This window comes from Serinus canaria, chromosome 2 (assembly GCF_022539315.1).
Source record: "Serinus canaria isolate serCan28SL12 chromosome 2, serCan2020, whole genome shotgun sequence".
Lineage (NCBI taxonomy): Eukaryota > Metazoa > Chordata > Aves > Passeriformes > Fringillidae > Serinus > Serinus canaria.
This window is the reverse complement of record NC_066315.1, coordinates 120569321-120582245: the sequence shown is the minus strand read 5'-3', so window position 1 is coordinate 120582245 and position 12925 is coordinate 120569321. Positions and strand designations below refer to the sequence as shown.

The following is a 12925-nucleotide window of genomic DNA, read 5'->3' as shown; positions in this document are numbered from 1 at the left end:
GGCGGCCGTGGTTGTCCCAGAGCTGTTACCTGAACGTCTGCCAGTGGGAAGCTACGGGAGCGGCAGGACCGAAAGCTGCCGGCAGTGCCAGGGAGACATCTGTTTCCCATTAGCTAGCCTATAGCTGGAATTCTTTAAGCACAGAATGGTCCAGCCACTCACACGGCAGAGCTAAGGGCATAACACTGCGGCCATGAGGAAAGCGAGCAGAGAAGCAGCAGCAGCCAGCAATTGTGTACTGCGGACAGCGTATGGGAGCTACGCGTGTCAGGCTGACCCCCCGCCAGGGCTGGGCGACCTGGGGCAGTCTGTGAAGTGAAGTGAAGTCCTTAAATGTGCCATTACACCGGTTTGTGACATCATAAAGGAGCTAGGAGAGAGACACACAAGAGGTTTGTTGTTACACCAAAACTTAGGGCTGCTCAAAAGTTTCAGTAGCTCTGTTAAAGAAGCAATATGGGATTTAAGTATTAAGGAAGTGCAGTCCAGTAGTTGGAGCACAGGGCTGGAAGCCAACACTCACGCTCTCCTTTTGGCTCTGCTGCTCACTTGCTGTGTGGCCTAACCCAAACCATTTAATCTCTGTGTGCAATCTCTACAACAGTATAATAGTCTTCTACAGACATGTCGTAAGGATCAAATGACTAGTGTTTGATAGTGTACTTGGTGACGAAAGGTGTTAAGTATAAAGGATCATAATTAGTTACATTTCTGTGTGTATGCCCAGCCTGCCCAAAACTGCTACTTAAGCTGCAGGTATTCCTTTGCATGATTATACAAGAAACTTGAAGACATAATTTGTCCTTGCAAGACTAGATGTTGGATGAGTCTTTTCATTCAATTTTCTTTCTTCTGAAATGAAGTTCTTTTTTGTTCGTGTTAATGTCAGGAACTGTCTTCCCATTGTTTGAATACAATAAGAATCCTCAGCTGCTTTGAGTTGCCGCAGGTCCTTTGATTTCAATGAGTTATCAAAGGGAAGACACCAACTTAACATGTCAGGAAGTTCAGAGGGTAGATTTTACTAGTTAGTCACATTCTAGAGTGCTATAATTATTTCCTCATACCTCATGGCAGTACTTGGAGGCTCTTATGATACAGGGCACTATACAGAACAGCAAGGTCATACAAGCAAATGTGAAATAGCCATACCTTTCACATCTGTAAAACTGAGCTGTATTTCCCTACAAACAGACCAGTTTATGAGAAAATCCTTTTATTTCTCTTACTGTCTAATTGTTTTTTTCTATGTCAACAAGCAGTCAGTGCACCTACTCACCTAAATGTTAAAAAAAATGTCATGAGCAAAGCTAATAAGCATTATTGCCAAAAGTGATTGTGAATGTGAAAGGCCTTGAACATGAGAGTATCTCATCCCAAGGGTGTTGTACTGCTCAGTTGTCAAGAAGGAGTTGCAAATAGTGAAAACGTGATTAGTAACTCGTAACTCTCAGGCTTGACAAGTCAGATAGTGAAGAAAATCACACAGACATGTGCATTCAGTTTTCTTCTGGAAGAGTTAATCACCAGATATGCAATGAAATTTAGCAAGCAAGACCAATGAAGCCACACTGAAATTTTCATGAAGGTCTGTGCCAAGGAGAGGAATGTCTAAAATGAAGAGGAATGAAGAGAAAACACATCAAAGACATCTGCAATGAGAAAAATAAGAAGTGGATGGAACCATCTGCAACATACACAAAAAGAAATATTTCCTGACTCTTCAGCCATCTCCAAAAAGACAAAGCAAACAATCAGACCTGTGAAAAAAGACCATTATGGGCAAGAGACAGAGCATTAGTGAGACTTTGAATGAGTCAAAATATCTGTAAACCGAATTAAGAACAGAATGTGCCAGCCAAGATGGCCCCATAATGGTTACTGAGCAGTCTGGGAAAAAATAAAGGGCAATAATTCTTGTACCTAATGTCGGCACATTTTACCAGTGAGAAAAGTTATATTGTCAAGAATGAAAAAGAATGTAGAAGAAACTAAGAAAGAAAAATAACTCAGTTTATCTTCTGAAAGACTCAGTTCTAGGAAATGGACTAGATTTTGAGGCTTCACTAGAAAATATTTGCATTTTCACAGAACCAGTGCTCATGCATAGGAAAAAAAGGAGAAATGGCAACATAACATATTAGCATAAGATCTAGATTTTGTCTGGGCCATAAGCCTATGACAAAGGCTTGGGTGTAAAAAGGCATGGGTCAAAAAGAACAGGATATAAATTTATTAAATGTAGCATCTTTACCTTCTCTGCACAATAAAAGTGATGACTCACAATAGTCATGGTTCTTCTGTAGCGTATTCCTTTCATTAAGACTATAAATCCTGAATTTCTGAATAATGGTGATTACCCATTGCTCAACAAAGTGGGATGAACTTCATCATGTTGAGTGACATACATTTTCGTAAATGAATTAAGAATTTATAAAAGCTGAATTGTAATTTAGGAGTAGTATATTTACAGCAAAATAATTTTATGTGGCTTGCTAATATTAGGCAGTTAAGCTTGAAATATTTATTACAATTTATTTTACTTCTGAATAGCTTGACAATACCTGCCTGGGATTTGAGATAATTTTGATATTATATCTATAGTGGCAGACAATAATTCATACAGTTGAAGTCTAAAAATGCAGGGTTTTTTTTCCTGTTCTGTATCTCCAGGTATAGTAAAGTTTAAAAAACCTCACACATTAATATTTCTCAAATCACATCAGACACATACCCTAGAAGGTTGCTTGAATAACTCTGAACATCATTGATTGTGTTGACTATATCTTTGTTAATTACACTGGGGGTTTAAGCACTCAGATTATATATAGACAGTACTTTTGGTGGCTTCATCTCCAACTGAATCCTATCCAGTATTTTAGGCCAAAGATAAACTCTTCAAACAAAGAAGATAGAATAAGTATGATATGGACAATCATATTCTCAGTATTATACTTTTTTTTTTCCAAACCAGTTAAAATATAACTTTCACCAAACCCAAACAGTAATATCCTTAATATACTGTGTAGCCAGTGGCAACAATAACAAAACTGGCGTATGGAAGACTCATGAAACAATTTCACAGAATTGCTAGGGTTGGAAGGGACCTCTGGAGATCATCTAGTCCAACCCCCCTGACAAGGCAGGGTCATCTGGAGAGGAACAGTCCAGATGGGCTTCAAATGTCTCCAGAGAGGGAGACTCCACCCCTACTGGGCAGCCTGTTCCAGTGCTCTGCCACCTTCAGGTAACGAAATTCTTCCTCATGCTGAGGTGGAACTTCTTGTGTTTTAGTTTATGGCCATTACTCCTTGTCCTGTCACTGGGTACCACTGAAAAGAGTCTGACAACATCCTCTTGACACCCACCTTTGTGATATTTATATGCATTAATGGGGTCCCCTCTCAGTCTTCTTTTCTGGACTAAACAGGCCCAGCTTCCACAATCTCTCCTCATAAGAAAGATGCTCCCAGCTTGCTCAGGTTTGTCTGTTGTTACTGGAAATGTATCAATAGCCTAGAAAAGAATTAGTAGAAAATGAGGAACAATTATTTATAATGAGAGGAAATGCTAATTACATCTATCAAGAACTCTGCTCTGCCAAGAAATTCCTGCCGAGTAGAGTGGATGCTAAAGAGCTTTTGCCAGTCATAATATAACATTTCTTAGAAATGAGGTAATTAGCACACTTTGAGGTACTGATAAAATCAGTATTCTTCTCGCTGACACATCAGCAGAAACCACTGGTCACAGAGAACAGAAACAGAAGGGTTAAGAATTTACTAGGCTAAGTGTATTTGTCATTTCAAGCATATATTTTCCAGAGTTTCCTTTGGTATTGTGTCACATTTCACTACTCTGGGCATTGCTTAGGAATCCTATCATAACCAGCATAATGAAAACAGATTAATGCATAAGTACTTAATTTTTTTGGATCGATAAATTATAAAACAAAATCTCCCTAAGCATCAGAGTAGTGTCTTCAGTGCTTGTCTTGTGCAATCATCATAATCAAACATAAGCTTTTTTCCAATTCTCTCATAGCTCTTTGATGATGTAGTGTCTTTATATGGTGTTTTAAGCATCTCTATAATTGAAAATGGAGTTGAAAAATGCAGTTTATACCAATACTAAAAAAAGCAACATTTCAGACTCCAAGTGCAGAAGTTCACGTTTCATTTCTGCTGGATTGAAGCATCCTTTTTAGAACCTTAAAGAGTACTGAAATGAAAAAGAGTAATATTTTAGTGGGTGTTCAACATTTGTCATCTGCCAGTCAGGTTCTTACTCTAGCATTATGTTGCTTTCAGCACTTCTAATATTTCTTTTTCTATATGAAGCAAAGATACATAGCAACTTGGCACTCATTTTGTAGAGTGGGTGTGCATATTCTACAGTATTTCTCCTGACCTTTAGAGTATTCATTTTAGCAGCATAGGATCATAGAATCATTTAGAAAAGACCTCTGAGATCATCAAATCCAACTGTTAAACCAGCACTGGCAAGTCCACCACTAAGCCAGGTCTGTAAGTGCTACATCTACGTGTCTTTTAAACAACTCCGGCAGCCTGTTCCAAGGTTTGACAAACCTTTCAGTGAAAAAAAAATTCTTAATATTCAACCTAAATTGGGTAAGATATTAGACAGTCATCAATAAAGATAATAGACAGAACTGGCCCCAACACTGAACCACGGGAACACCAGCTGCGACCTGACACCAGCTGGATATAACTTCATTCACCAGTACTCTCTAGGCTCTTTCTACTCCAGCCAGTTTTTTACCCATCCAAGCCATGAGCCACCAATTTCTCCAGGAGAATGCTGTGGGAAATGGTGTCAAAACATTTACTGATATCTAAATAGACTACAACAGCATCCTGTCCCATTTTTCAACTTCCTGTTAGCTGGGACCTCCCCAGGTAGCAAGGACTGCTGGTAAAAGTGGCTCAGAGAGCACTTCCCCCAACTCCCTCAACACCTTTGGGTGGATCCCATCTGGCCCTGTAGACTTGTGTCTGTCTAAGTGGTGTAGGAGTTCACTGACCATTTTCCTGTGGTTGCTGGGGCCTTCATTCTTCTCCTCATCTCTGTCTCCAAGCTCAGGGACTCAGCACCCAGAAAACAACTGCAATGCTATCATAGAATGAGGCAAAGAAGGCATTACAAGGGGATTTTCTTTAGCCCTACTTTTGTTGCTTTGTATTTATAGAAACATTTTTTATTGTCTTTGATGACACTAGGCAGATTAAGTTCTAGCTGAGCTTTGGCCCTTCTAATTTTCTGTTTGCTTAACCTCACAATATCCTTGTAGTCCTCCTGAGTTGCCAGCCCCTTCTTTCAAAGGTCACAACCTCTCCTTACTTTCCTGAGCTCCAGCCAAATCTCTCTGTCCAGTCAGGCCAGACGTCTTCCCCGCTACCTTACCGCTCCACACATGAGGATGGCTTGTTTCTGTGTTTTAGTGTTTCCTTCTTGAAGAATGTCCAGTTTTCCTGGACTCCTTAGCCCTTTAGTCCCACCTCACAAGGGACTCTGTCCACAAGTCTCTAAACAGGCCAAAGTCTGTCCTGTGGAAGTCCTGGGTGGCAGGGCTGCTGATGCCCCTCTTTATTTCTCTGGTAGCTGAAAACTCTCATCTCATGACTGCTGTGGCCAAGACAGCCTCAGACCACATCATCACCCACCAATCCTTCTCTGTTCATAAACAACAGGTCCAGTGGTAACCCTTCCCTGCTTGATTCCTTCACCAGCTTTGTCAGGAACATGTGTTACATACACTTTAGGAATCTGGAAAGCTGTTCACCTTCTTCCTTCATACTCAAATCCTGTGAGCAAAACAACCTTCTAAATTATGTTTGATCTGAATGTGCCCAAATGAACTTGCCTTAAAGAAACTAAATTTAAAACCAAAAAAGTTTCTAAATATTCAAAGAATGCAGAGTTTAGTGACCAGTTCATTGTATTCAAAGCTGAAAATGTGACATCAGTTTCTGGATGAGTTGCTGGCCTTCTTTGTGACTCTGGGCTGTGTAGTTTATTGCTTACAACTTCAGGCAAGGGTCTAAATCTGTGTCTTTAAATGCCCTTTTCTGCCTATTTCTATCTCATCTATTTGCACTAAACAGATAACATTTTTAGGCCTGGAATAGAATAAAGTACTTCCTGAGTATTGCAATTTAATTTTTTTTCTTGTGAGAGGTCTGCTTAGATATCTATTTCTCACCTTCACAACATTTTTATGGTATTATATTGTCCCGCAATCTGACACAAGTCTCCCACAGACCACTGTCTACAGAAATGGAGGAACAGTTTCTTAAAACATGAAATTTGAAGTGGTAAGTTATTAAATGCCTAGTAGCTAATAAGCTAAATAATTAAATGCAGTAAATAATCCTCAGAAGTACAGCAGAAAAGCTGAGCATGAGTTTTATATCTTCATGAGGATGAATAAATTAATTAAAAAAAATATATAAGCAGAAGATATTTTCCTTTTTATCAATGTACTCTTGGGCCAGAGGTATGAGAAGCATTTATTATTCCAGAAAAGTGAAATGGCATAAAGCAGTTATCAGCCAGTACTACAGATATTTTAGGAAAACAGAACTCCTAGAGAGAAAGAGTCTTTTAAGTATATCAGTTAAAGAGAGTATGGAACTTTTCAAGCATTTACAACAGATTTGAGACGCTCAAATTTATTATGCAATTTTTGAGGTTTTATAGAATCCCTAATTCAAGACTGAATTGTAGCAAGATTTGGAGACCCAAAATGGAGAATGAGATTCTAGGAGAATGTGACGTTAACATAAACAAGAACTGTTAAAATATGCAAAACTGAAGCTGAGAGACAAGATAGTTTGCAGAGTAGTTTCCAGATTCTTTTCTGTATCTTCTGAGACATTTTTCTAACATCTTTGGGAGCTGTAGACAGTCTCCTACAAACTTTAGAGCGACTGTTGCTGGGAAAGGGTGGCTATTCCACAATTTTTCTTCTACCAAATCTATCAGCTGCTAAATACTTATTCTGCTGTTTACACTAAAACATGTATACATCTTTTATCTTGGCTTTACCTTCTGATTTGGGAATGTCAAGCAGCTGCATCTGGGAAAGAGGAGGCCTTGTCCCTGGCAGGGCTCTGAAGGGAGCCTAAAGGCTGACCTTTTGGGAGACCACCTTGTCACCTGCAGCAGCTGCGCATTTGCCAAGGAGCCAGGCTGCCACATGGAGGAGATGAGGAACAAAGATCAGGAATACAGTGTCTGGTAGGATGACAAACACTCAGCAGAGATGCTGAAGCCCCAGCTGCACAGAAGATGGGGAAGCCTTATGGTGTTTAATTGGAAGTGAAGAAGCTGGAAAAAGTTGGAAAAAATTGTAGTCAGTGAAGAAATGAACCAGTGGGATTTCAGCAAGGAGAGATGCCAAATTCTTCAACTGGGAAGAAACCTTTGATACGAGCTGGGCCTTCTAGGATACTGGCAAGGAGCAGCTGTGCAGAATAGGACCTGAGGCCTTGGTAGACCAAATGAATATGAGCTAGCTGCATGTCTTCACATCAAAGGCTGACTGCTTCCTGGGATGTATTAGCAGAAGTAATTATTCACTTGTACTTGACAGATTTTAGGCCACATCTAGACCACTGTAGTGCATCCAGTTTCTTCAGACACAGCCTATCCATTAAAAGAAAGACACCAGTAAGATGGAGTGACTTCAGTAGAGGGCCGTCATGATGATCAGGGGCTGGAGCATTGGTACTGAGAAGAGGATAAGGATAGGATAAGAATATTCAGCCTGAAGCAGAGATGGGTTTGGGGAAGACCTGAAACTGGTCTGACAGAAGCTATGTGTAGGTAACTGATCAGGTGGAGCCAGTATCTTCAGAAGTGCACAGCAGAAGAACAAAAGAAAATGGATATAAATTAAAACAAGAAGTTCAGCCACAGTAAACTTTTCCTTTAGGTGGGCAGGACAGCAACAAAACAGGTCACCCAGGGAGCTTGGATGGTCTGTGTTCTTGGAAACTTAGAGGACCCAACTAGCCAAATCCCCAAGCAGCCTGGTGTGAGCTTAGAGCTGACCGTGCTTTGAGACTTCCAGCCTCAGTGATTCTATGGTAGAAGCACAAAGCCAGATCAATTTCTTGAAAGAAAAACAAGACAATACAACTACAGTAGTGAGCTTGTAAAGAATAACCTCACAGGAATAGGCAACATGTAGTCAAAAAGGTGACAGTTTCAAAGAGACTTAAGACAAAAGAAAAATGAAGCAGGAAACAGCTCTTGTTTTCAAGAAACAAAGGCTCCATGTAGTATGAAAGCAAGTACAGCCCTAAACTGTGTCCTGGGGTTGAGCAGGCATTTTGTTTTGGAAAGGTCTAGACTGCAGTTGTAGAGAAATAAGATTAGAACTACTCTAAACATGAAGACAGCATTTGCTCTACCAGACAGAACTGAATGCAGCAGCAACCAATGTCACTTGGTCTGCATTTGTTGCGGGAAGTATTGCAGAGAGAGTTTCCTCCTGAGATTGGAACAACCATTTGATGAAGCCTTTTTATATTATGGGTGAGATGCACAGGCATAAGTCATGGCTATAGATGAACTGCAGAAAAAAAAAAAAAAAAGCTTAAAAGTATCCCAAAATCACAGTTAAAATTTAGTGAGAAAGCATTAAAAATTTAGTGAGAAAGATGATTCCTACTTCCTGAATGTAAAGGTAAATCAAAATCTTATGCAAGACTTAAAATTGTTTCAGAAGACTACATGAAATTTTTATAATAAAAATCAAGGAGATAGGGACAAAAAGTGTGATTAAAGGCAAGTAAAATTAATTAAAGGTAGCAAGTGAAAAGCAAACAGGACAGACGGTATAGAAGAAATTCTACAAAAATATCAGTGTCAAACCTTTGTACCAACTCAGAAAAATTCACCATGAAGAAATACTTGTTTAAGCAAGTGATAAAGAAAAAGTAGGTAAGAAATCAGTATGGAAGGATAACTTCTATAAAGATTTTCCTCTTTCATGATATACAGGCATAAGGCAAAAACTTGGCTTTTGTATTTAGTAACTTCAAGACTGAGAAGATCCAAATCCTTCCTTCTTCATTTTCCATGTCCATGGAGCTACTCTTGTCACACTGATACATTGACATCATTCAGTTTCTGAGCTGACTTATAGTGCAGTCTTCCAGCAGTGGAACAAGCTTACCCTCACAAAGGGAGAGCTAAGTCCCTGACTCTACCCTGTCCTTTAAGAAAAACATTCATTGCTATTGAACTGTTACTGACACTCACCATTAGTGTTTGTTTTGCTATGGGAAGGTCAAAGATATTGACTTTGTCTGACTTTGAACTTCATCTCAACCCTATGACCCTGGAACCCAGGGGAAAGATCCCTCTTTCTACAGAAGGCTTCTTCCCATTTTAGGAAGAACTCGTTAACTCTCTTTGTACTTAGGTCAAGTTACTCTGATTTCTGACATGATTTTATGTTTTGGTTCCCAAAACCTTTGAAGAGCCTTCTATGCTGTGCTGTCAGGGCTATGCTTCAGATGGTGAAAACATTTGCTCACAATGTGTTATAGTTCAGTTTTGTCCATAAGCAAACTAGTCAAATGACATTAAAAAGCATTGATTTATACAACTCTACATTTAAAACACCATTTACTAGTTGTCTGTGAGAAAATAGAGAGTACTTATCCATATATAATTATATTCTGTGAAGTTGTTATCTAAGGGACTTTATATAGGGGAAAAAACAACTCTGCATGTTTGTTTGACTCCTGTGATTCTAATTTAACCTGGTGTGTTTGAAACAAAGATTGTGAGAAATGTGAGCACTTACCTTTTACAGACTACTCTGTGCCCTGAGATAAAGAGCAGATTAATGTAAATTGGGTATTTTTTCTTCACTCCCCCTCATTCCAAGGAGGGATTAGAAATCAAAACGTTTTCAATTTTTTGTCCAGTTCTGAGGTGGTGTTGTCCATGCTTTGGCCATTCTCACATTAGGATCAGATAAGCAATCACAGGCATTTCAGATGAGGAACCCCCTGTGTACATGTGTGAAGGATAGCTCTCTGTAGCTTGTGCTGTGTGTACTTTCTCCCCTTCTTTTCATCTGCTTCCCATGGTTCAACAGCCACAGTTGAACTGTGATGTGTAAAATATAACAATATTCAGCATGGTGTCAGAGTTACATTGAAAGAAATGAGACTCCTGTTTTTCTTTTGCTGCTTATGGTTAAATATTTTCTTCTCTTAGGAGGTGCTGTTATAAGAATTTCAGGCAAGTCTAACCCAAATGACTTGGAGACAAAGAGAAAGCCACTAGCATCAGATGATTTCTTTTATACTGATTACCTCTGGAATTTTTGCCTCACATAAGTTTTTTTCTTGAGTGTTGGCAGTTTAGGTGCAGATTCGTCATTCTCTTTGGAATCTGGGTAGATCAACTTTTTTCATTTCTTTTACATTTTCTGTATAAACTGATAAATGCAGTCCCTGGTCAAATGTGTTTTGCAAAATGTTTTCTTAAACAATATATAAAAGTCTTGCTTTCAACACAAAGGTGGTGAGTACACCATATAGAGAGCAAACAACACATGCTGCTGCACTTGAAGAGTTCTTCCATATTAAAGAATTTTCATATCAGTTTCTATGTTTGTTTGGTTGGGTTTTTTTAATTGATAAAAGAAATGCAGCTCATTCCTGTGATCTACTTAAAAAACTTCAAGGAACTATCTCCATTTTAGGCAAAGTGTGGGGGAGTCACTGGCTTTTATAAATTTTGCAATGACTCAGTACGAGCATTCATCAGGGAAGAAGGATAAATGGCACTTTTTATTTGTCAGTGAACTACTGATTGGAAGAATTCTAGGGAAACCATATCTTAGGAGGCAAAAAGGATGGGTAAAAAGCATTTCTTAGTGCTGAACAGAATGGTGGCAGTGGTTTTATCAAGTTTGATCCTTAGTTAAAACCTTGGATTTGGGCAAAAATATTTTGTTTTTAATTTGTTTCAACTCATTTTGTGGCACTTATTTCTTGAGGCTAAAAGAGTTTAAGAGAAATCAATTTCAATTATTTATATCACCTGGATTAAAATTATTGTCACTGGAAGGGCTACTCTTTTATGTCTTCATTTTGAGATCATTCCTGTCATCTGTAGTTTTTCCCTAAATACATCTGTGTTCAATTTGGAAAGAACTGGCAAAGACTAAAGGAGACACCTTCAACTCATGTCAATCTTGTATGATGTCCTGTTAGGTTATTTACCCTTTTATGAAAACAGGCAATACAATGGCCTCTTTGACCTCAAGCAAAGATCTCTGACAAAGATCTTTGGTAATACAACTAGACAAAATATCTTAAAAAAGAGGAATGGTGGTGTTGAGTTTGTTTTTACAGCAGGTTTGCCAAGTGATGCAAATGCAAATTGGAATTCCACATTCTGTATTAACAAAAGACAGAGCACAATATTATTCTTTGATGCCCTTATGAATGTTTTTTTCCAGCTGTATACAACAATTCTGATCTTTTGGTAAGAAAACTACATTCCTTTCTTCATCAAAGTCCAAGTTCATAAAATAGAACCAATTCCGATGTTAAAATCCTTTTAATTTAGTAAAACAAAGTCATTGTTTTATCAAACATTTAATATAGTGCTAATCAGAGTGTTTTCACAAAATTATTGTAAGCGCTCACATAAATTACTAAGTGGAGATAAAACAGCTCATATGAAATCAATTAAGGTCCACTGATTACACTGGGGTTTCATCTGGGCTCTATTCTTGCATTGTTGCTGTGTGTATTCTTTTCATTAATTTGCTAATAACTAATTTATACTGCATAATGACCCTAAACTAGGAAGATTATCTCATGTTTTATGAGCCATATACACAAATAGTAACTCTCCACACTGAGATCTTGCTCAGTCCTTTAAGAGTCATCTCAAAGGGTGTGTTCCAAATATTTTAATTCTTCAGGCAAATTATTTCACCTGTAATTGTGTTTGTTTGCAGTTTCAGTTAACTGAACACCACAGATGTTCACATCACCTGAGCCACACTAAAAATTAGGGAAACTAAAACTCCTAAGTCAGATACCAGGAGTAAATGACAGCAACCAGATCTGCCAGAAAGTCTACTGTTGGCCAACAGTCGCTTGCAGGTGCAAACTCCAGGTACAAATGGGAAGATAAGCATCCAATTTTCACACCTGCTCACTCAAATAGAAACCTGACAATCCAACACCATTATCTTGAACTGATTTTTTCATCAATGTGTGCCAAATCTAGCTGTACCAGCAGTGCAAACTACTTCTAGCAGATCTCATCAAGGAAAAAAAATAAAGCAGCACCACAAAAAACCCTAAACCAAACCAAGCCAAAACAGAAAAATCCTAAACCAATAGATTAAAAACTAGAGCATTTCCTGTCAATTATCAGAGGAAATGTAAGAAGGCTGAGTACAACCATCCAAGTTAGGATACAGCTAAAACATTCAGGAAAATAACTCCACTCCCCTACAGAGTCTTATGTGATCTTTACTGACTATACTTAGTCAAGTACTCAGTTTCAAATTTTATAGGAAAATCTCATTTTCCAAAATGATGCTGGGTCAGTGATACCTAGTGACTTGCAAGCACAAATGCAACTGATTAAACAACCATTTCATGTTCCATTTAACCTTACTTTGAACTGTTTTTCATGCCTGTGTACTTTCTCTAGCAGAGAAAAACATTGTATTGGGAGTTATATGGTGACCATGTAGCTTCTTTTAGTTGTTTTAAATTTAGGGTTGCAAGTTGCTGAGCAGCCAGAGTCCAGGGTCTCATTTCTCAAATAGGCAAAATACTGGTAGATTGTGCTGTGTCAGCTTGAAGATGGTACATTTAAGGACATCTGAGGATGAGTGAAATCACTGCTG

At 38.6% G+C, this 12925-nt stretch overlaps 1 protein-coding gene across 1 annotated transcript in view; it reads left to right on the top strand.

Moving 5' to 3' along the window:
• The window catches only part of RPL7 (ribosomal protein L7), an 886137-nt gene that overhangs the window by 209748 nt on the left and 663464 nt on the right, over positions 1 to 12925 (top strand). The gene's annotated exons all lie outside the window — the stretch shown is intronic.